Genomic DNA, 26,305 nt, shown 5'->3' on the forward strand with positions numbered 1-26,305 from the left:
TTGAACTAAAAACAAACCATAAAGTATGATCTTTGGTGTTTGTTAATGACAAACTGTGGTACTGATAAACAAAGTGTTGAAGGGAAAGTTCAGGATGCATAATAATTGTCTGAAAACAGATTTTTTTTTTTTTTTTTGGAATTTCAGGGCAAAAATCATAACTAATCTAATGCAATTTTAAATAATTATTTAACCAATTATTAATTAATACAATAATTGTAATCTTTTAAAGATAATTCTTTCATAAAAAAAAAAATAAAAAATGAAAATATTTTACAAAGATGCCTCTCTTGTTGTCTTAAAATTGTTAAATACCTGGCAAAAAAGAAAAGAAAAAAGGTTGCATACTCTAATATTTTGTTGGACCGCCGTTAGCTTTGATTACGGTGAGCATTCATTGTGGCATTGTTGCAACAACTTAATGCAGCGTTACAACATTTATTTCCATCCAGAGTTGCATACATTTTTGGCCGAGATCTTGTATTGATGAAGGGAGAGTCAAATCACTCCGTAAAGTCTCACATCCCAAAGACTTTCAATGGGGTTAATATCAGGACTCTGGGGTGGCCAATTCATGAGTGAAAATGATTCCTCATGCTCCCTGAACCACTCTTTCACAATTTGAGCCCGATGCATCTTGGCATTGTCGTCCTGGAATATGCCCGTGCCGTCAGGGAAGAAAAAAATCCATTGATGGGATAACCTAGTCATTCAGTACATTCAGGTAGTCAGCCACATAACGTTGCTGAGCCTAGACCTGACCAATTGAAGCAACCCCAGATCATAACACTTCCTCCAGAGACTTGTACAGTGGGCACTATGCATGATGGGCGCATCGCTTAATACGCTTCCCTTCTTACCCTGATGCGCCCATCGCTTTGGAATAGGGTAAATCTGGACTCATCAGACCACATTACATTTTTCCATTGCTCCACAGTCCAATCTTTATGCTCCCTAGCAAACTGAAGTTGTTGTTTTTTTTCCGATTAGCCTCACTAATAAGTGGCTTTCTTGTGGCCACACAGCAGTTTAGTCCCAGTCCTGTAAATTCTTGTTGCATTGTGCATGTGGAAATGCTCTTACTTTCACTATAGAACATAACCGTGAGTTCTACTATCAATTTTTTTTTATGATGTGACTTCAAGTGTTTTAGTGATCTTCGATCACGATCATTCAAGATTTTTTTCCGACCACATTTCTTCCGTGAAGCTAACGGTTCACCTCTATCCTTCCAGGTTTTAATAATGCGTTGGACAGTTCTTAACCCAATTCCAGTGATTTCAGCAATCTCCTTAGTTGTTTTCTTTGCTTGATGCAGGTCAATAATTTGTCTGACCACAGGATACGTCTTCCAGCATGGTTGTTTAAGAAATGAGAAGCTACATACTGCATCAGTTAGGGTTAAAAGAATTGTTGCCAGTTGAAATTTATTAATCACTGCAAAAATGATCCAATCATAGGCTCTTAAGTATCTACTTATTTAAATCCAAGTGGTGACTTTTTTTTTTTTTTTTTTTGGCAAGACAGTGTATTAAAAACAAGAAAATGCAAAAGGTAATGAAAGTTAAAATTTTTCTTTACTCGTTTTATTAACGTTGTTCATATAAATGCACTCAAAAATTGCATTAAACCTACAAACATCAACACAGAAAAAGTAAAGAAAGTTATAATAAATGGTACAAATAAAAGTTTTTACAAATAAAATAAACAATAAAAAATATGTATATAAAATAATAACAGTTAAAATATATACATATACATCTAATAAAGTACATTTTTTTAAATATTTAAGATTGTACAAATGCGCTCTTTTTTTTTTTTCCTCTTTTTCCCTGCACGTCCTAGGCATGGCGTTTTGGCTCTGTTCTTACACTATTCCCACACCATAAAGCACCAAGTAGAGGTATGTCTGTGATCATTTGACTGTGACTGCTGAAAAAAAAAAAAAAAAAAGGCCCAGTTTATCTTGGACTTCGACCCATTCCTCGTCATTGCTGGTGAGAGTTTGTCTTGGGCTTGAGGTGGGGGGTGGGAGCCATTTACACTTCTTATTTAGCCTTTTTCTGAAGTCTGAAATCCAAATGGCTTGCCTCCATTTTCTGCTCTGTGGCGGTACCCCGACAAGAGCCCTGTTCAGGATGTCCACTGAGCCATTTGTGTGTAAAAGGCCTTCCCTTTTCTTTAGCTCTTAACCACACAGGCTCAACTTCTCAAGCCGTGCGACGGCCCGTGGACAGCACATGAAAAACTATGGCGGCATATCCTGTGCCTGCTAAGTCCTCGACTAATTAGCAAAAATGGTCTCTATTCTATTTTTTAAGCATTTAGTCTCAGGGGGTAGTGAGAAAGAGATCGAGAGAGCAAATATAAGGGAGTAAGAACAGAGAGGCAGAAGGAAAGAGAGGGACAGCAAGAGAGAGAGAGAGAGAGAGAAAGAGGGAGAGGCATCTGAGCTCTCAGCTGGGCTGTTTTGAAAACACACTTTTGAAATCCTCTCCCTTAATTTATGCCTTTTGTTTTTGGTCCTTTTGTATTTGCCAGTTTGACCATATAACATCATACATCTGGTCTATAGCTTGTTTGGGGCTTTCTCACACAGGGACCTATTGCCTCCTCCTGAGCTCAAATTCAAGTAATCATGTAACATAAAAGCCTCTTAAGTGTGGGCTGAGAGAGACAGAACAGGGCTAGACAGAGAATGTGTTCAAAACTTAAAAGCATTCCTCCACTTGTTTCTCTCTCTCTCTTTCTAATGTGTCTTTTTTCCATAGTGCTCTCTTTCTCTCTTTCTCTGTTATTTAAGATTTAAAATCTTTCCAGCTATGACTGACCATAATGCAACAATCATTGTATTACTTGCCTTGTGTTGGCTTTATTTGTTTGGCCTGAACTTAATGAAGTTAAATAGTTCAAGCTTAAAAGTCCTCACTTATACAAACATACAGCTATAAATGGAACATCAATTTTTCAGCATTATTTTCCCTGCAGGTTAAGAGGGTCAAGACCAAATAAATGAAAATGCAAAATCAGGTCTTTCTTATCAATTGCAGGAAACTTCATGCACAGCAAGAAAACAGCTCAAGGGCCCTCAGAGGAAAAAGCATTTGTTTGCTTTGCTTTGGCTGTTCGCAAATCAAGTGAACGGATACCATTCAAAGATCACCATTTATTTATTTATTTATTTTTATTTTTTTACTTTCAAACACCAGTTCCAAGTGTTACAGAAATTCATTAAAAATGATTACAGCCTATCTAAATGGTGGTAGGACTTTGTGTTAGAGAAATGTGTGGATTGCTATCTTGGGAAATATGGGAGACAGGATAGGCCACCATATGATGCTTTATATTTTGACTTTATATATTTCAAGTTCTGTTTCCTGGCTCATCATTACTGTGTTAGGGTTGAAAGAGCCTGGTCTTTCATTTCAATTAGAGAATGAAGTGTTGAAATATTCAGTGAGCACATCTGTTACAAATGCAACAAGAGAGATCATTGTGCTTATGAGTTTGTGATAGTTTTCTTGTAAGGCATTCATTAGACCAATGCAAATATTGTATATTTCTTATTATTACTATTCTGACGTGCATTTCCCAGAACCATTGTTAGCCAACTATGGTCGCAAGTTTCAACGTTACCAACATCATCTTATTCTGGCTGCTCCCATCAGGGGTCTCCACAGCGGACCATCCGTGATCTGCATCTTTGACTTGACACAGGTTTTACGCATGATGCCCTTCCTGACGCAACCCCCAATGGCTGGGGGACTCTCACTCACACTTATGGGGCAATTCAGAGTCTCCAATTCATTTAACCTGCCAATTAAAAAAACATGTTTTTGGACTTGTGGGGGAAACCTGCGTGAAGACGGGGAGAATATGCAAACTCCACACAGAAAAAGCCCAGTTGAACTGAGACTTGAACCTGGGACCTTTTTGTTGTGAGGTGACAGTGCTTACCACTGAGCCACCCTTATTTGTTTGCTGTATGGACATCATTTGACTTTGCTGAGGCTTCTATATCTTTTCTTCAATATATATCTTTCATTCTGTCAAGACTTTGACAATTTTTGCATGCACTTAAGAAAACGGCTTACTCTGGGGTTTTGCAGAACAAAACGTTCAGAAATGTAATGTAAACACAAGTGCAGCCGTTTAAGGGGGAGAAAGACCGGTTTCTGTCGGAGAACATGGTTTATGTGTCCATGTTAACACATACCGGTAAGTTAAGTTTTGTATGTTTTTTTTTTTAAGAGTGTGCATGTGCCTATGATCTCAAGTGCGCCGGGGGAACCCTGAAGTCTGATGTAGAGGGAAACCCCAAATTTGCAGCACAATCACCTGTAGCATTATACAGTGCACGATTCTTTCATGTCTTCAGTCGTTTTCACACTTTAAACAGCTTTCTGGTGCAGTGTAAATTATTACTCCATTATTATTACTCTATTATTACTAGGTGGTACTTGTTTGTTCTGATTTGATTAGTTGTGGTACTTTTGAGAACTTCTGCAGTAGATATTTTTTGTTATTTTAGTAATGGTTTCAATAATCAGATTCTTCATTTAAAGGTGCTGTAAGTGATTTATTCCTAACTGACACGAAGAATATGCCCCTATTACCTGTCAGATATCACTGAAATAGGTGCCATGAAATATCACACCTGGGTAACAGAGGGCCGCAGTTAGATTGTTTGTTTAGCCAATCAGAAGACTTTCTGCCTGTCAATCATTGCCGCTTTTCCACTATCGGGTCATTGTGAGCCAGGGCTATCAACTGGCCAGCCAGGGCCAATAACCTCAGACCCTGAGCCGCGAGACCAAAATCGATCTGCATTCCCACCAATAGCCGCAGCATTACTTTCTTCCGTGGGACACAAAAGGAGATGTTATGTTAGTCTCAGTCACCATCACTTTCATTGAATTTTCACTTTTTCCATATTATCTATGTAAGTGAATGGTAACTCTCATTCTTTCTAGCATTTCCCTTTGTGTTCCACAGTAGAAAGTCATATGTAGAATTTTTACTTTTGGGTGAACAATTCCTTTAAGGTGGACACCCAAAAGGTAGATGGTGGTTATTATTATTATTATTATTATTATTATTATTATTATTTTTATTTTTTTACATCTCAGTCACTGATCCGGTACTGCATTATATACACAAAAGTGTGACTGCTATATGGTTTTATAGTTGGTTTTATGTGTGTGTCTGTAAATCCATATGTGTTTATGCCGTAACATTGAAGTCTGCTATAAGGAGCTAATCATACTGGGTGGGAACCAGCTCATTTTGAAGGGGATTTTACCAATCGCCCTATTGGCGGCTTTACTCCAATGAGAAAAGAGGAAAGAAGGAAACAGAAAAGAAATGGACTTAGGAGGTTTCTCTCACAGTTAGCTTTCACCCATTGCACATAAAGGCCCCCATGATGGGCTGAGTTAAGCACCCCAATATTCACTCATTTGAAGGGTTTAGGCCACAATGGCAGGGCCTAAAACACCCATCACAGGCCTTTGGGACTGAAACTTTTTTTAACACCCTTTCTTTTTTTGTGTCCATCTCCTCCAGTGCATGAATAGCTTGCCAGCAGAGTAGAACAGCCCACCTTTTCTCATTAGTCTTAGTGAAGGGCATACCCTGTCTCTTCAATAGAAGAGCTACTGGTTAAAATATCATTAGCCTACATCAGGATTCAAAAACGCATTGCCCAAGTTTAATTAGGGGACTGAGCAAGGGAAGGTGCCACAAAGCACCCACAGCCTATTATATCAGCACACAACTATATAAACCCTCGACGGCCATAGAGAGGTCTTAAAACATCCTCTTTTTATTTGATATTTATTACATCCATGCTATACAACTGAGTGCAGTGGAATTAAAGTGAAAATCCATTGGATCATTTTCAGCACTAATTTCAATGTTCTATTTTGGACATTATAATATGGATAGTTATGGTCCTTGATGCTGATTGGTCAATACAGTGCTCCAGTTGTGCTCAAATCTGTGGTATAGGGACAGCTCTGGTGTGAAACACATTTTGACAAAAATGTATATCCTTCATATTTTAATATTAAAGAAAAGTTCCAGGTTCAATGAATGTTAAGTGCAATCTACAGCTTTTGTGGCATAATGTTGATTACCACAAACAAATTATTTTGACTCATCCCTTGTTATTTCAAAATAAATAAATAAACAAATAAGGCACAAACAATGGTAGTGAATCGGGCCAGCCCATTAAATAAAATACACACCATTTCAAAAGTATAGCCACAAGATGGAAACCTTATACAGTGTTTGTTAACATGATTTGTGTAATAACATATTTATTCCTATTCACTTCCATTGTAAATGCCTACCTGTTAACTATGAAGGCAAATCAGTGGTGAAAATCTGAGTGCATTACTGATGCTTGCGTGAGGAAATGGGAAGAACCCTTGAGCCTCTTTTAAACTCTCACGTGCATTATTGACACTTGCACATGTGGTAAATTACAGCAAACTGATCTCACGGCGAAATCTGGAACAGTTGGTTGACTTTTTGTCTGTGCTTACCAAAATACGAAACACTGAGAAACCGTGTCTGAAGCGGTAAGTGTTGTTGGGCATATAGGCACATGTGAGCTCCATTTTCTGGGTGAAATGTCGATGGAGGGGCACCAAAAGCGAGTTGTGAAGCGAGTGAAATATACAGTGAAAAGGAATGCATATTCCATAAACTGAACCCCCCAACCCAAACTCTAAACCTAACCATCAGTGGAGTAAAAATGTAATGTTAGAGGGAAAAAGGCAACCTCTGAATCGCACTCTCGGAAACAACATGGCGACTTCTAGTGTGATCATGTTTATCACAGCCATTGGAACAAAAGCACCAGATTATATACTGTAAGAAAGAGCTCAATACTGTGAGGAATGATCTTGCTTGCACGGTGAGATGTTACCTTGTTTTAGATGTTTAAAATGAGTGCACAAGTTCTTCCTGTTTCCTCACTTGGCTGTAATCCATCACGTGCGAGCCTCAAAAACGCACCTGAATTTTTGACATTGATTTGTCATAGGTAAATTCCATTTTAGTTTTTTGTGGTAATTAACATTATGACACTAATCCTGTTGTTTGAGCTTAGCTTGTATTAAACCCAGAACATTCCTTTAAAGGGATAGTTCACCCAAAAATGAAAATTATATATATATACCTGTATATATATATATATATATATATATATATATATATATATATATATATATATATATATATATATATATATTATTTACTCACCCTCATGCCATACCAGATGTGTATGACTTTCTTTCTTCAGCAGAACACAAACTATTTTAGAAGAATATTTCAGCTCTGTAGGTCCTTACAGTGCAAGTGAATGGTGATCAGACCTTTGTAGCTCCAACAATCACATAAAGGAAACATAAAAGTAATCCATATGTCTCCAGTGGTTAAATTAATATCTTCAGGAGAGATAGTGTGGGTAAGAAACAGTGTAAGTTTTTTATTCCAAATCTCCAGAGTAAATGTGAAAGTGAAACTAAGCAGGCACCACTTGTGGCTTTCAGATGTTAAAGTGAAAGTGAATGGTTTAGAGTTAAAAAAAGGACTTAAATTTTGATTTAACTACTGGAGTTTCCTTTATGTGCTTTTTGGTGCTGCAAAGGTCTGATCACCATTCACTTGCATTGTAAGGACCTACAGAGCTGAGTTATTATTAAAAAAAATCTTCATTTGTGTTTTGCTGAAGAAAGAATGTCATACACACTTGAGGGTGAGTACATTTTGAGATAATTTTTATTTTTGGATGAACTATCACTTTAAGCAATATAATTACTTTATACATAGCTATTAAACAATATGGCCCTTGAGACTGTACTTTGTTGTGAATATAGTCACAGTTCAAAAGTCAAATAGACTCTGCAGCACTCATGCCTAACAACTCCCTTAAGCCATGACTATATTCACAATATAGCATGGCCTCCATGATGGTGGTCTCTATCATACATTTTTGATTATGAAACTCCTGGTTGGAACGCTTGCATTCTGGAAAATGCCGTTATCTGTAGATCAGCTCATGTGCAGGTCCGACTGATATAAAGATATTTGAGGAGGGACTCAGATGCTTGGGCCTAAGGCCTATAAAGCCCAGAGCCTACACAAAAAGAGAACCCCATAAATCAATGGAAGGGAACAGCAGGCCCTGCTACACAGCCCCTCTTCAGAGAAACACAGGCTAGACAGACTGATACATATATCCACGGAATGCAAACTATACGTCTTTACTCCATACACATATGTACACCCAACCTTTAAAAAGGATCCCCCTAGACAAGGAGAGAAGGGAGAAAAAAAGAAAAAAACTCTCTCCACCCCAGCAGAGAGGTTGTAAATTAGGAGTTGTCAGTATTACAATGTATATTAATAGTCACACCTCTTTTTAATGAGTTTGGCATTGAGAGCTGAAAGGAAATACAAGTCATCATGGTGCTGCACATGCACACCCCGATGAAAGAAGCTATAATAAATCTTGCGAGAGCAGGGCTCACCATAAATATGTATCGTATAAGGCATCTGTTTTACATTCTGCATATAAATCAGCAAGAGTGCTGAATAGCAATGAATCAGGAGCCTGACGCTTGATTTAATAACAAATTGACTCTGAACCTGGGAGGGGAAAATTTAAAGCTCAACAGAGGAAGTGATTGGGAAGAACAGGTAGGAACCCCAGACCCTACCCCCACTTTCCTCTTTACTCCCCTATCTAGGCCTCTCTTGTCAGATGCAAGATAGAAGGGAAGCCCTCTTAGAGGTGATGTCAGGGAATGGGGAAATGGGAGAGCTGTGACCCAGGTTTCTTTTATCACCTGGCTTGCACACCTGGCTGTTGCTTCTGAGTCAGATTTCAGAGCAATATTTAGTGGGTTGTGTTCAATGGAATATGTCCCTTATACAACACTCTCAAGAGAGAAAATGACTGCCTTTATCGCAAACAAAACAAAATATGTTTCATGGCATCCCTTTTTCTATATCAGATTATGTTATGCATAGTTCATAATCAAAGAAAGAGAAGACCATGACCTTATTGTTAGTCTAAATGTATATAGAAAACAAAAGCTTGCTGCAAAAATATAGAGATTTACTGACAGTATTCCCAGTAAATGTTAACTCAGTAATTGTTATTATTATTATTATTATTATTATTATTTTGTATTTTTTTGTATTTTTTTATGTATTTTGCACTGGCCGATGAGACATCGATAAGTCATCTTCTATTTATTTTGAAGTAGCATCACACAAACAGTTTTCGGTTGCCCATGCCATTGACGAAATGTGTATAGCAAACAATAATAATTTATTCTGAGAGTTAACGTGTGCAATAATATGGTAGGTTACTTAGATAAAAAAAACAAAGTAGTATTCTGCTGATCATGTAATCTCAACATGAGAGATGAGACAGCCCAGCTCCATGTAAAATAAAACAGCTTTTATGAGGCTACTGATATGACTGGAGTCACCTCATGTTGAGTACATATGATTTAAAACATATTTTTCAAATTTACTTTTTTATTTTCTTAAAACCTTTTTAATGAGTCAAAAATTACTGAGTGCGCATTTAAATAAATATACTGTAAATAGCACTAGCAAAACATGTCCACTTATTCAAACTAAATGATCTGGACATTTTACCGCTTCATTTTATATGGTGCCATTTTTTCCAGGCAGAGGAGGTGTAAAATCATCTATCTTTGTACCTTTTCAGAATGACATTAATCCAACAAGCAGCAAAATGCAGCCCCCCCAACTGGCAGCAGGGGCAAACCATCTATTTGGAACAATTCAGTTATTACAACTCAGCTTAAAATGAGAGTACTAAAATTATATAAAATGCTGCTATTCTGAGGTTCTTGAACAGGTCCGTTTCAGCCCTCAAAGCCACTTAGTTATTTGTGCTTATTTCCGACAAGTATTTATGACTAGATTTCATTACAGAGAAGCAGAACTCTTTTTTTGTAGATGGTAAACAACACACCTTGCAATTGAATATGTGTACAGCAGATGATAGAACTACACAGATTTCTTGTAGGACAGTCTGACCTTACAAGCTGCTGCAGGTAGCATCTCATTTTATTTTGCATCATATTATCATGTATGTTTCACTTTGAAAATCATTTTGTGAAAGCATATTTCACCCTTGAATATGCTTTTCACAAAACCCTTTCTGTGAAACTCAAAGAGATATTCTTTTACTGTACATTCTCATAAACAATTATTCATTACAGTGAATGTCTGGGTTAGAGGACAGAGTATTACCAATGTAACCAAATAGATTTAGTTCAAAGATGTAGGATGACTTGCTAGCAAGATTTCCTTTCTTTCACTGAACAGAGTGGGCATGTTGAGACAGGGGTCTCATTTGGAAAGGCTGTGTTAAATCCTTCTGACATGAGAACAATACGTACAAAATCACTTTGATTCGATGGTATAAAATACTACACAAAACCCAAAGACTGGTATTATTAGACAACTAGCTGTGTGTATATGCAAGTTTGAATTGAATCAAAACTGCCTAATCTAGGTATTTATTCATTCAAAACATACTTGAGAGATCTATACACTTACATGACATTCTATCCAGAAGCTTCCATACCAACATGTCTTAAAGGACAATGAATGCATTGCGCAAGAGACAATTATATAAGCAAGTAACTTATGATACAAGTCAAATACTAATCTTCAAATGACAATTCAGTTTCTGTCATAGTGCCAGTACTGTGGCAATCTTAGATAGTAAGTCTACATTTAGGGTAAACCATAGTGCTACAAATACAAATAGGAGTACAAATACATTTGTTATTTATTTATTTTTTTTCAGTAAAGGTGAAGAAAGAAAAAGGATGAATAACTAGGGTGAAAAAGATTAATCTTGAAGATTTGTCTTAAAACAATGTTAGCCACACTGAAACTTCAGCTTTCCAAAGATACGGTCGTATACCTTTGAGACTAGCAGCACGTCTTTTCAATGTTGTCAAAGTTGTCAGAAGTATTGGTAGCAAAATACCATTGCATGACAAACTAACTACTGACAAATTGACAACTGCTCATGAAGCTGAATATGATGCTTGACTTGAATGATTCACTTCAAATACTATGCTCTCATCTTCCTGCATGCCACATACATTATGGACTGCCCTGTGAACATGCAAAGGGATTGACAGGCAGAAAGTGCCTCAAAGTCTTTTGATTGGCTAAACAAAGGATCTGACGAAGCTCACTGTCACCGTCTAGGGCTGTCACAGAGACATGTGTGATACACTATATCAGGACACCTACTTCAGGAATATCTGTCAGGTAATAGGGCTATTTTTGTGTGCCATTCCATAGAAAGTCGTTCACATCACTTTTAAGTTTTGCTCTGTCACTGGCACAACATGATCACACAGGAAATCGACATGCTGTTTCTGAATGATCGTGTACCCTATAAAATGAGCCCATTCTGCCGAATTACTGACAAGCACTATCCTCATCAGACATTTTTGCATATTTGCTCTAAATGGTTAGGTTTAAGGGTTAGGGGTTAGGGTTAATAAAATATGCATTCCTGTTGATTGTATTGTGTAATTTACAACTAAAAATACAATTTGCTTTTGGCACCACCCTGGGGAAATTTCACCTCAAAAACACCTCCAGCTTTGGTCACTGTGGGCAGTGATTTCGAATTTCGATAAGCACAGACTGATTTCAGCAGCAGAACTATTCAATATGTCTAGCAATATGTCATTTAGTGTATCTATTTCTAAATCTGTATACGATTGTGTGTTGTAAATTTTTACGAAGATATGATTGAATTCAGTAGTTCTATATAACAGTCCGTGCGCATTGACTTTTGCATTGTGAATATCTGCAGAGGTGAATGGTAAAGACTTAGAGATAGCAAGTATGTACATACTGTACATGGAAGATAATATGATGTCCTGAGCTTGCGGCTGCAGGGTGGGCCTCAAGTACAATGAAGCCATTGTTTTCACTGAATATGTGTGCTTGTGTTAGTGTCTATGTGTGTGCGTGTGCATGAGAGAAGATGAGAAAGAGGAAAACAGACAGCGACAAAGCTGTAGGAAGATTATTGTGAGAAGAAGGGGGGAAATAATCATCAGAGGAAGACCAAATGGGATCCCTCTCCTCAAACATACAAATGATCTTGTGTTAACAGCTGGGCTCCAACATCTGTCTGCAGAGTCACATGCCCGGAGAGCAGGTTTCTGCTGCCTGAGCTGTTTGTTATTGTGCTTTGTGTTGCCCTTGGGCTGGGCAAAAGGAAGGTGGGCCTTTTTGTTTCATATTGTATGGCTGCAGGGCTCAGACTGTACATGATCAAAACATTCATCGAATCACAGGCTTTAGCATTCCACAGTTGTTCTTTGTCTTTGCCTCTTATATATATATATATATATATATATATATATATATATATATATATATATATATATATATATATATATATATATATGTATGTATGGAGAATTACAGTTTTTGGATTCCCAGATTTCTTTGCTCAATACTAAATATCTCCCGCATTCCTTTATTTATCTATTTGCTTACCAAATTGCAACAGCCACAGTGACTAATTTAAGGCGAGTCGGTACTTACGTTTTTGTCTATTTTGGTAATTGTTGACACAATTAAGCTTCCAAATGAACTAGCAAGAAAAAACAAGTGATAAAAAACTTGACTTCTAATGAAAATGATGTAGGTGGAAGATATCAGTTGGCGACAGCTGTAATTCAGGAAGTGTCTGGGTGTGAATTTCACAGCCTACTTTCAAACATGTCACAGTAGAATGTAATGATATGAAGTGGGCAGCAAAGTGCCTCCCCTGATAGATGCTGAGGCTAAAAGTTGACACACATAAAGCTGCCTTATAATCAGATAATAAACATCTTTCTCATCAAGCCAAGCAAAACAAAATCATTAGGCAAGGGGACTGCAATTTACTTTCCTCGACCCTGTATTGATTACGCAATGGCTTCTACACAAATATCAAAGTAATTATTGATTGCTGTAGAAAAAAAAAAAAAAAACAGCTGGATCCATAATTGCTGAGTGTGGGAGAGCGCAAGAACGTGTGGAAAGAATAAAGGGGCAGAAAAATTATGCTGGCACTGTGGTCAGGACAGCACAATTGAAGCAGCATAGGGACATGATTAGGTGTATTAATTACTCAAGTTGGCCCTAAAGTGTGTTTGGACACAGGGGCTCAGTGGGAAAAGAGCCAGAAGGAAGTTTAGCGGCAAAAACATCAGACACTGTAGAGTCCGTCGGGGGAGTCTTCTCCCGGTTCTTTTCTCATTCCTCTGGTTGTTTTCTTCAGACATTCCACATGCTGAACAAGCCTGGGGGTTCTTGTCTGGATGATGGGGAAAGGGGGTTCATGTCTATTGTTGATCAGGATCAGCTTCTTAGTTAAAAGGTGAATTAGAGGCTTTAATAACATACTGTAAGAGTATGTGAATAAACAAAGATTTTAACGTTGGCTGCAGTCAACATGTCAAAAGAGTTCCAAATGTCTGTTTGAATTGGAGACAATAATGGAAAATACGACAGTGGCGTTATTCTAAATGAATTTTCTGTTGCTCTTTTGTCATCCCTCATGACATTATCAACATGTTAGCAGATTGTTCAGAGAGATATGTAAGTAAAAAAATAAAGGATCTCGTTTCTCCAATAATTTAGCTGTGCGAATGACATTTTATAGCTAATGTCGGTTTTGCCTGTTCTGTGTTTGTTCTTCACCAAGAAAGGCTTCATCATGTTCGGGTTAAAGCAACAAAGAATATAGATTTAGCAGCCCACTAGAAGGCAAAGGCTAGAAACATACTTTACGCAAGTTCGTGTATGAAAATGTGAGTGCTTGGCCAATGTATTGTCAAGTGCAGTCCAGTTGAACATGCTTAGCGTGCATTCTTGTGTTACTGTTACTTTATCAAACTTCAGTACTCAAGGGGGCGATAGAGTTACCTTAAAAAAGTCTGTGCAATAAAAACAATATGTGTTGTTATAAGGGTAAGTTTCTATAAATATATTTAAACTTACTTGCTCAGCAATATTCTCTTGAAACTGTGGCTTCTCCATGACAGTAGTTGACTTGAAAGAGAAAACATTTAGACTTAAGTACTTGCGTTGTGTTATGAATTGCATTTTAATGCATTTTAGAACACAACTATGCACAAAATCAAGCTTGCGCAGCTAGAAGTTCCTGCATTCAGGTACTTGCAGAGAGTATGTTTCAGTCTTAAAGGAGTCATAACATGTCTTATTATTATTATTTTTTTATATTTTCCTTGAGGTTCACTTATATATTAACAAGAAGTTCAATGACCATTTCTGGTGATGTCAGAAGGTGGTGACAAATGAGTGTCTTGTGTGAAATTAGTTAGTCATTAAATCAACGATGAAAATACATTTTTAATCCTTTAAAATGTGTATGTTTACAGATCTACAAAAATACTTTAGTAAAGGTTTTAAGCATTATAAGAACAAAGCAAATCTATAATTTCCCTACAGTTTGTGAGCTGCTGAGCATGACTTTTATCAAAAGACATCAATAATATTGTTATAATAATTATGATAATCTTGTTATCGGAGGCAATATCTTTCCTCACAAGCGGATCCACAAGAATACCTTGGTATCGCCAGATTACAAGACAGAAAACCAGATTGACCACGTCTGCATTAATAAGAAGTTCAGAAGTTCCCACCTAGATGTTAGAGTTAGAAGAGTAGCAGATGTGGCATCTGACCACCACCTAGTAGTTGCCAGGATGAAACAAAAGTTAAAGAAGAATTGGATTGAAGGATCATACAGAAGAGTGAAGTAAGATGTCAGCCGTTTAAAGGGTCCCAACATTAGGGAAGAATTTGTACTTGAGCTGAAGAAAAGGTTTGAGGTTCTACAACAACTGCAAGCTGATGATACTGTGCAAAGTAAATGGCAGACAGTAAAGGAGACCCTGAGAACAACCTGCCAGGAAGTTGTTGGAGCAAAGAAACCCCATCACAAAGAGTGGATCACTGCTGAGACATTGAGCAAGATAGAGAAGAGAAACAGCGGGACTAGAGTGGCAAAAGCCAAGGCCCAAGAAGTATATGCAGAAGCTCACAAAGTTGTTAAGAAGAACATCAGGAAGGACAAGAAGAAATATGTAGAGGGACTGGCAGCTGAAGCAGAACTGGCAGCATACAATGGTAATATGAAACAACTGTATGACACGACCAGGAAATTGTCTGGAAAGTACAGCAACCCTGAAAGACCTGTCAAGGATAAAGAAGGAAAGACCATCACAGGAATAGATCAACAGATGAACAGATGGGCCGAGTATTTTGAGGAACTCCTTAACAGACCAGCACCACCAAATCCTCCAGAAATCTATCCAGCCAACGTTGATCTCCCAGTCAACTGTGACAAACCCACCAGAGAAGAGATCAGAAAAGCCATCATGCTGCTGAAGAAGGGAAAGGCAGCTGGACCTGATGACATCCCAGCAGAGGCCCTGAAAGCAGACCTAGATGCATCAGTGGAGATGCTGTACCCCCTTTTTGCGAAGATCTGGGAGGAAGAAGTGACACCTAAGGACTGGAAGGAGGGCTACCTTATCAAGTTCCCCAAGAAAGGTGACCTCAGCAACTGCAACAGCTACAGATGCATCACACTCCTGTCAGTGCCAGGCAAGGTCTTCAACCGGATCCTCTTAGAGAGAATGAAAGACAACATAGATCCACAACTTCGAGACGAGCAAGCAGGTTTCCGGCAGAACAGATATTGCACAGACCAAATTGCAACACTCCGCATTATCATCAAACAGTATTTGGAGTGGAACTCACCATTGTTTATCATCTTCATCGATTATGAGAAGGCTTTTTCAGTGACAGTGTTGATCGACAGACCCTCTGGAGCCTCCTTAAACACTATGGCATTGGGCACTGGTCAGCTTGATCAAGAACTCATACGAGGGAATCACATGCAGAGTCATCCATGGAGGGCAGCTCACCAACAGCTTCCAGGTGAAGACCGGAGTCAAACAAGGATGTTTGCTGTCACCTTTCCTCTTTCTTCTCGCCATTGACTGGATCATGAAGATGTCCACCTGTGAACGCAAGAATGGAATCCAGCGGACTTTGTGGAACCAGCTTGATGACTTGGACTTTGCCGATGATATTGCACTATTCTCCCACAGCCACCAGCAGATGCAGGAGAAAACAAATGTTGTGGCAGCCATATCATCACAGGTAGGACTCAACATCCACAAAGACAAGACCAAGATCCTGAAGACCAGCATCAGCAGTACCAAACCAGTCATCCTGAATGGAACTCCACTCAAAGAAGTGCAGTCCTTCACCTACTTGGGAAGCATTACAGACCAGCTGGGAGGTACAGACGCAGATGTCAAGGCAAGGATCGGCAAAGCAAGAATGACTTTCATACAGCTCAAAAACATTTGGAGCTCAAAAGAGCTGTCTTTGAAAACAAAGATTCGGCTGTTCAACTCTAATGTAAAGTCAGTACTGCTTTATGGGGCCGAAACCTGGAGATCAAGAAAAAACACCATCAAAAGAATCCAGACATTTATCAACAGCTGCCTTAGAAGGATTCTACAGATCCGCTGGCCAGACACTATCAGCAATACCAGTCTCTGGGATAGAACCAGCCAACTTCCTGCAGAGAAAGAAATTCAGAAGAGAAGATGGAGATGGATAGGGCACACCCTGCACAAACCACCAAACAACATCACTAGGCAGGCTTTGCGATGGAACCCCCAAGGAAAGTGGAAGAAAGGCCGTCCAAGAAACACCTGGCGATGTGACCTTGAGGCAGACATCACCAAGATGGGATACAACTGGAGTCAACTGGAAAGAATGGCCCAGGACAGAAACCTCTGGCGATCTATTGTTGGTGGCCCATACCCCGAAAGGGGTGAAAGGGCATAAGAAAGAAGAATCATTATGATGAGTTTCAATAATGTCCGCATGTTTTCATAGTGTGTCTACATATTTATTCACTTCAGTAAAATGCCTAAGTGTTCTAAGAACACAGCAGGTCTATCTTTTTTCCTACAGTTTGTCGACTGCACACCAACATATAGGTAAAAAACAGAAGCTGATTTTAAAAATAGCTTTACATATTTAACACAGATCTAGTAATCTGCTTAAATTGGCAAAAACAACCTATCAAACTATTAACTCACAAACATAATGTGAAAAAAATAACTTAATGAAGACTCGTGCTGATATAAACTCAACTTACAATGTGTGCTTAAAAGAAGGATTGTCTATTTTGTTTTCTGCAGCGCATTTCACTTAATGCTGCCAATCAAGAATGATATGTCGATAAATAATTCTTGTTTGTGTGTTCCTCATCTCTAGATTATTAATTTATATCAACATCAATGCCAATAAAAAACATGGATAAATAAGCATGGTTGAAAGCAACTTTGTAGAAATGAACGGAGCCACGTTGATCAGACTGTCTGACTGACGGCCTATTATGTAAGGGTTATTTTCGGCTCATGAAACTCACCTGTGATTGGCTGGATGGTTGCTCAATCAGCCCAAAGTAACAAAACACAAAGAATACTGTATACAAATCCACCATTTGGACTCGTTATGGGTTTAGCTCGGTAAAGTGCGGGGGACAAAAATCACCTTTTTAAAGAGTGCGGGGGGCTGCTACGCCCTTGATTTTCCACCCTCGTTCTAAGGTAAAGTAGGCATTGATTTGTTGTTGTGGAGGCAGTCAGATGCAAGGTCTTGTGAAAATGTTTACCACAGTGTGACATCACAATGTGGAGGAAGTTGAACGAGTTGTTTTTTGCAGCTTGGTTTCAACAAATGCTCAATTTGCAGTGAGGAGGATGTTTTTAATTCTGAAACTTCCCATGTATGTTATTATGGGAACTCTTACCTCTTATAGGTCAAAAGATCAATGTAAACTTAAATCTTCATGACATGATCCCTTTAAAGGTTTCAATTTAACAGCTCTTACACTGGTCAATCCCATCCTGCCTTTGACCCAAAATGATCAACGATTTAGGAAAGTCCATGTTAGTCAACTTTCATCACACTTTTTCCTACTTGATCAAAGACACTGCTTAGTAAGATGTTCTGAATGTACTACTCAGCAACAGAGAAACATTTCTTGTCCATATGTAAGAAAGCCTGGGTTATGTGCAAGCTCTGGAAATTTGATAAAGCCTATATCAAAGAGGAAATCGATGGAAAATTACCCAAAATTGTTGATGACTTTTTTATACTCTAAAGTCTCTAAAGCCTATTTGTTTTCCCAAATTAATATCACAATTCCAAATATTCCAAAGCCTTGACTGCTTAACTGGCCGTGGGTGCCATTGAAATACATATACTTTGTATTTGGCACTCCCTGTAAATAAATTGGCATCATATTACTGTAAAATAAAATAATAAAATGTTTAATAAAATTAAAAACCCTGAAGCAAATTTTAATGTGACTATGTATTGTATATTAGCTTTGTAATGCTGTTGCTGGCATAAAAATAGCAATCTCTACTTTAAGAGGCATCAACAATACTTTACTCCAGAGCAGAGCATGGCAACATTTCAAGGTGAACACATGCAGGTCAAACCCAGAATGAACTTTTATGGAAGAATGAAAGAATAGATATGGAATATCAAAACAGAAGAGTGATGGAAGGAGAGCTCTGACTTGGGAGGACTTTTTCAAGCGATTTGATTCACACCTGCACTCTCTCCATGGCAGCACGTCGGGCTGGGGTCGTCTGTTGCACGGCAGGAGGATTTGGGGATGATTAATTGTGCTGTCTGCTGAATGGAGCTCTCGAAACAGCGGGATCCTCTGCATATGTAAATACAAGCAGTCTCAGCACAGCACCGAGGAGCAGGATTAACAAAACGACTCTGCTCCCGGATTCCGACCAATTCACCAATCTTTTCTATTAGCACTGACAACCCACAGGCGTGTGAGAAATCCCACAGCCCTTTCATCTTCCCAAATAAAAAACACATTAAATATCAGGCAGCCCTTGTCAAGCATAGTAGAGTGGCCTGAGAAATGGAAATCTACCGCTTAGTGCCATTTCTGCACAATTGTTGTCTTTTAATGAGAATATAACATTGCTAAATGCAAACCAAATGTAGGTTTTGTAAAATTTGTTGTATTTAGCTTCAAAAATCTCTCCTAAACGATCATGTGAAACTGATAGTTGCAATGTTTGATGAACAGTAGATTTATTTGTCTGAGTGGGTTCTTGACCTACTGCCCAAATCATAATATATATATATATATATATATATATATATATATATATATATATATCTACAACCATTTCTCTACTCTGGGGATGTTTAAAAGAAGGTTGGACCCAGTATAATAATAATTATGGAGTGCCATTGTGTCCATGTTGCAAGGCACAAACGTTTTATTTTCTGAATTAAAAAATAACCAGTAAAGTGTACCTTCTACAAAAATATTTGTGCTGTTAATGTTGGCTAGATTTTTCTACACTATTCACTATTCAATATATATATATTTACATTTTAGAGAGAATACCTGATTATGGATTGTTATTCACAACTTTAATCAGGACTGTACATTATAAACGGAGAATACCAGGGAGTTGCAGTCAATAAATTAATCCTAACAGTTTTTGGTCTCCTCTTAACCTGCTCTTTGTTTATAGAAAATCCATGTCTTCCTTATGTATGAATTAAGGGATTTATATATTCCCTTAATAGCCCATTCATTTCTCCTCTATTCATCCCCTGGGTCCACATCACCCCAGCAATTATTCATTTTGGCCAAATGTCATAAAAATATAGTTAGTCTTTGTAATTCAAGAAGGAGTCTCATTATGAGATTTCTTTTGCATTACAAAAAGTGTGTGTGTGTGTGTGTGTGTGTGTGTGTGTAGAGAGAGAGAGAGGATTGCGGCAGAATTGGTGAATGTAGGGAGGGAGAGAGTCTGTTTAAATTACAAGTTCACTTTTTACCTTTCATGGTATTGATTGTACATGGAGGCGATCATTTAGATTTGAAGTTTTCCTTTTCGTCTTCTTTTTTTTTTTTTTTTTTTTGTCACTGGATCCTGGGGATGTTATAAATTCCAAGCAACTTTCATCAGAGGAATATACTTTTCCCTCTCTTGGTGACCTTTAGAAATCCCTCTGAAACTCCAGACACCCGCGGAAGTCAGAGATATCACATTATCACATTTTCATTTTTTTTTTTTAGCTTTTATTCTTTTTCCCTTTTCCTTTTTACTGGAATCTATACTTCTTCATGGCATTTAGAAAGGTCAGACATGTGTTGAACATCCGAGTTGCTAATGTTTGCAAAACTTCTCCTTTTCATTGACAGAGGGGAATATGGCTGGGTGGCTTCTTTAAACAGTCAGTCAATCTTTATGAAAAATAGATGTATGTAATCACTGTCATTGTCTCATACTGGCATTAAACTTTTTTTCTCGGATGCTCCCATACACTAAAATATTATTTTAATCATTTGGTATGCAAATTATTAACACCTTAACACATTATAAAAATGTACAATTAAAACAATTCATCATTAAGTTCATTATTTAAAGGGATAGTTCATCCGAAATGAAAATTCTGTCATTATTTACAAACCCTTGTGTTGTTGAAAACCAATCTGACTTAATTTCTTCTGTGGAAAACAAAAGAACGTTAGGCAGTATGTTAGCCTCCGTCACCATTCATTTTCACTGCATCTTTTTTCCATACGATGAACATAAATGGTGACTGAAACTGACATTCTGCCTAACATCTCCTTTTTATGTGCCTTAACATTTGATAAAAAAGCTAAATAAATAAATAAAAAATTCTGCTGAAAATACAGTATAGAGCAATAGTATTGTACACAACAAATTAAGGCTGTATGTTACATTTACTCTACAGCAAATAGTAACCCAGCAGCGGCTCTTTAAGTGGACATACTTGAACCTTATATCCACTCATATCCTCTGGAAGACAGGCATGGAGATCCCTCGGTCATCACAGCCTTGAACAGCATTGCTTGCAATAGGAGGGTCATGAATTACTGTACACTGCAGATGAATTTCATTTTCTTTATGGTAACAATTAACCTCACCCCAAATTCACCCCTCTTTTTAAGGTCAGCAACACATATGCCCATCCTTTGTTTCAGACCTGCTGACCTGTTCTTTATCTCACAAGCAGGTCTGTTGTATAACCATGTGAGTTTAGCCAACATGAATTAGAATATACTTTGTCAATTTATAAAATTGTTTAAGAATTGTGCCATAATTTGGGCCCTTTAAAGCTGTAATTAATCTAACTTTTTAGCTGTATGAGACACCATCAGCAATAACTCATTAACTTACTTATCATACTGTAATGAAATGATAATGAATATTATGTGTGTGTGTGTGTGTGTGTGTGTGTGTATATATATATATATATATATATATATATATATATATATATATATATATATATATATATATGACAAACATTTTATTTATTATCTCTGTTGTTTATAATTGTTACTAAAGATGAACTAGAGGAACTAGAGGAAGAAATAACTTTTTGTACACCATCACACATTGCACTTGTTTTATAACAAACATTCAACAAAATTGTCTAAATTACAATATTCAAATAAAGATAAAGTTTTAATAGTAAACTTTCATTTTGCGAAGTCTGTACGAATAAATAAATAAATAAATAAAGCAGCATTACAATATTAGGTAAATGAATGATCCTTAGTCTAATATACACTTTATATAAAGAAAACATTGTGTTTAATATTTATTTCTAAGAAGCAAACACAATACAAACAGCAGGTATGTCTTTGGCATGCATGCTGGGAGCTTTATTAGTTTAGTTCGGCATTTATCTTGAAGAAAGCCATGGTTCCTTTGATGCACCGAAAAAAGGCACGCACGCACACATGCACACACACCACCTCTCAGTGTTGTTAAATCACTGCTTCTCCGTAATTTGACAGTTTAGTATTAATTAGTGAAACACCCCATATAGTTTAACACACTATTATTGATGACCAACCTCACTTAACTCGCCCTCCCTTTGCAAACCCCAGTTAGTTAGCTGCTCTCTGGAGTATCTCCTACTTTAGCAGACTGCCACTAAATGCATTATATTCTCACGGCTCCATCTCTCATACACCCGCCTCGCCCTGGGAGTCTGAACCAAATGCATAATTTAAAAAGTCCTTAATCTGCGATGGCATTCCCATTTGGTCGCCAGCAGACTGCACTTTATGATGTCAGCTTTCTTCCACAAAGGTCAATAGCAGTTTTCTCTAGCCCTCCTCTCCCTCCCTCTCTTTATCGCTCTTTCTTTCTCTCTCTGAGGTCTGGTGTAATACGCTTTATGGGCTAGAGTCCTGACACCTGGTGACATGATAACTTCCCACTGCTCCAGTCCTCCGTTTTTTGCTGCTCTCTTGTCACTGTTCTTTCAAATGCTGAAGTTGGGTCGGGTCATTATGTATCATACAAATACATTATATTATGGTCTGATAATGCAAGTATATTCAGAAAACTAGTTTTAGCATATTTGCTTCATTTAATTGCAAAGCAATACGACAATAGTGCATTTCTCATATATTATGAACTACCAAGTTATTTAACACTTAAAGCGGAAGTCTGTAATTTATTTGATGTACTTAGTCCTATCCCAGCTTAAAGTGCAGAGACAACTTTAACTAAGCCATTCGTAGGTTGTTTCCCTTTAAAGTGTAAACACTGTGGCTCTGTGGCAATATCAAAACATTGCTCTGTTTTCTAACAACATTAACTTAACCAGTTGTGTGAGTTTGGTCGGAACTATCTGTTTTGCGACAATGAAAGGTTGTACCTTTTCGTACTATTCCCATAGAGACCAACCAATCATATAACAAAATTTCCATTTGATACAATATAGACATCAAATTTTAGCTAGCCTCTTTTCCAACACTTTATTAATATTCCAAAAAATATTATTTATTTTTTTTCTCCCCAATTTGGAATGCCCAATTCCCAGTGCACTCTAAATCCTAGTGGTGGCTTAGTGACTCTTCTCAATCTGGGTGGCGGAGGACGAATCTCAGTTGCCACGCATCTTATCATGTGGCTTGTTGAGTGCGTTACCACGGAGACGTAGCGCATGTGGAGGCTTCACACTATTTTCTGCGGCATCCACACACAACTCATCATGTGCCCCACTGAGAGTACGAACCACATTATAGCGACCACAAGGAGGTTACCTCATGTGACTCAACCTTCCTTAGCAACCGGGCCAATTTGGTTGCTTAGTAGACCTGGCTGGAGTCACTCAGCATGCGCTGGATTTGAACTCGCAATTCCAGGGGTGGTAGTTACTCGCTGAGCTACCCAGGCCCCACTTTATTTCAATTAAGGAAATGTCTGTGAACAAATTTGGCTACTCAATCCATATTTATTTATATAATACAAATTACTGATGTAAGTCAATACCCTGTAATACAGTTTACTCATCTTTTTCCAAACCCTGATGTTTCCTTTCTTCTGTGGTACACAAACGTTTTCGGTTAGGGGTTAAACGTCATCATAACATAGTCTGTTTATGTCTTTTATTTTTCACACGTGGTACGTTTTTGAATGAGCGAACTCTTATGATTTTTATTTACGCCATCTTGCACTATGTTAATGACTTGTCATGAGATCGTGTTAACAGTGTTATGGAATGAAAGCTTGTGCTAGATCAAGTCATTGTTAGTTTGGGCACATTTTCCAGTGTCAATGTTTTAAAAAACTGCATATGAGAAGATGCTTCTCGTTTTCTGAAATCAACACTATCATCACCTCAACCAGATACCAAAGAAGTTGACTTCACTTCGTACCTTACAGTGGCTTCCAGATTAGCTTTCAGGCAACCCAACCAAACCCACCAACACTTAGCCATAAATCTGCTCAGACTCAGGGCCCTGAGAGAGCAAGACATTGGCTCCACTGAAAGGACATCAGATGACACCCAAACTCTATCACAGAGAGAATAAAAAAGACATCACCTTGCAACAAGCTGGTGATAAAGGGTTCCTGGGCATGGACGAAAATTAAGACTCTGTAACAAGGTCCCGGGCTCCCAGCCTGACAACCATTTTCCTCTGTATTTATCATCCCACCATGCCATTGGCTATTACGTGTGATCCTGCTGTCTCGCAGCAGACCCGAAATTTATGGACGCTCCATTATTAGGGAATTGTGGGTAGAGGGGGACGAATGGAAGGGGGCGCAGCTCTATGGTTTTCTGAGGATGTTACGATTGCCTCTTAGATTATGCCACTTGACAGGTTTGTCATCCCTGTGCACTGATGTGCTCTGCAGAGTGCTCTGATATCATTAGCTTCATTGCTCTTAATGTGTCTGTTCCCCTTCGTAGCAAGGCAGGTCATATATTGTGCAAATAGGTGGACAGGAGCTGAGAGCCGCGGATTACAGAAGGGAAGATGGTTTATTTTTGCTCACTTCAGTGAGACATTTTATTATTGCAGACACTATTCTGAGGTCACATGAAAAAAAAAAAAAGTTAGCATAGTCTCATAATTAGATATGGTTTCAGGCAAAAATAATATTACAGAATAACAATTGCTATGACATAATCGGATGTTTTTCAATAACTTTATATTTTAGTATCAAATTATGAGGAACGCAACATAATCCATGTCCTATTTCATTTGAATCTAACTGGCTTGACATTTTGCTGTTACGTTGCCAGTGTCGTAGAGGATTGTCAGAGCAAACGCTTGTCAAAACCAAGTCTGTGACCTTCAGATACTTCATATTTTCACATTAGCATCAGACTGTATTTCCAGCACTGGCGCTAAGAGTTAAATGGCTTATTGTTAAGCTGTTGTAAACACATACTGGCCCATTTAACTTCTGGATGTGAATAGGCTAGATAGCAATTAGACAAACTTAGGACCATAGCTATGTTAAGACTAACTAAAGCAGTTCATCCCCACTGATCTATTGTTTAATAGAATTCTACACACATACAAAAAGCAAGCTGACAAAATTATTATATAAGGTTTCTTATCTCAAGATTTAGTTGCATACAATATGTTGAAAACACTTTAAAATAAGGTTGTATACATTAACATTAGTTAACAGTGTAGTTAACTTACATGAACTTAGAATGAGCAATACTTTAATAAACATTTATTAATCTTGGTTACTCTCAGTTTCTACATATACTAATACATTTTTAACATTAAAAGTTGTATATGATAAAATGAGTGAATGCATCATGAACCAGTCTTGGGTAAGTTACTCTAAAAAAGTAATTAATTACTAACTACTAATTGCATCTTCTACAATGTAATTAGATTACTGTACTAATTAATCTGTTTGAAAAGTAATTGCATTACTTATTACTAATTACTCTCTAAAACCCTTATCAGCCTCGACCAGATGAAAAATATAAGAATAGACATGAAACTGTTCTTTTAATTCTTTCAAATAAATCATATAAAATCAAATAAATTATTTTTAAATGCACTATTTTTTATATAGAATTGTTCTATAGTCTATACAGTATTTAACACAATTACATCAGAAGTAATTGTAATTAAATTACTGAAAATTAAGAGTAATCCCTTACTTTACTTTTCAGTGAAAAATTAATTTAATTACAGTAATTAAGTACTTAGTAATGCATTACACCCAACACTGTCATAAACTAACATAAAACAACATTGAACAATAGTATATTTACATTAACCTAGATTAATTTGCTCAGAAAAAATATTTTCATTGTTAGTTCATGATGCCTAATGCATTAACTAATATTAATATAAATAACCTTATTATAAAGTGTTACCTATTTGTTTCCTATTTGTTTTCCAATAAGGTAGAAATTAGACGTTAGGATGTCTGCTTTGTTTAAAACGGAAATAATCTCTTTTTGAAGAATGTACTGTGAAAAATAAATAAATATGAAAAAATAAATCTTCTGGCATTGTAATAAATTCAATAAATATTGTGTGAATTCCTTATAAACAATGTAGGAAATGATGAGATTTAACTTCCCAAGACTGATGACAAAGCACTGTTTTGATTTCCTGTAGACAGTAGGAAGAGCTGAGAGATTGACGGGCAGACGGGGGATGATTTGTGAATTCTGGACATACGGTCAAATGGCTTAAATGCAGAGCTGCGTGAAATAGGTCAAAGACTGGTTATGTAATGAGCTATGCTAAATAAGAGTCCAACATAACACTACCAACAAAGCAGCGGACCTACAG

Source organism: Myxocyprinus asiaticus, chromosome 18, assembly GCF_019703515.2.
Source record: "Myxocyprinus asiaticus isolate MX2 ecotype Aquarium Trade chromosome 18, UBuf_Myxa_2, whole genome shotgun sequence".
Lineage (NCBI taxonomy): Eukaryota > Metazoa > Chordata > Actinopteri > Cypriniformes > Catostomidae > Myxocyprinus > Myxocyprinus asiaticus.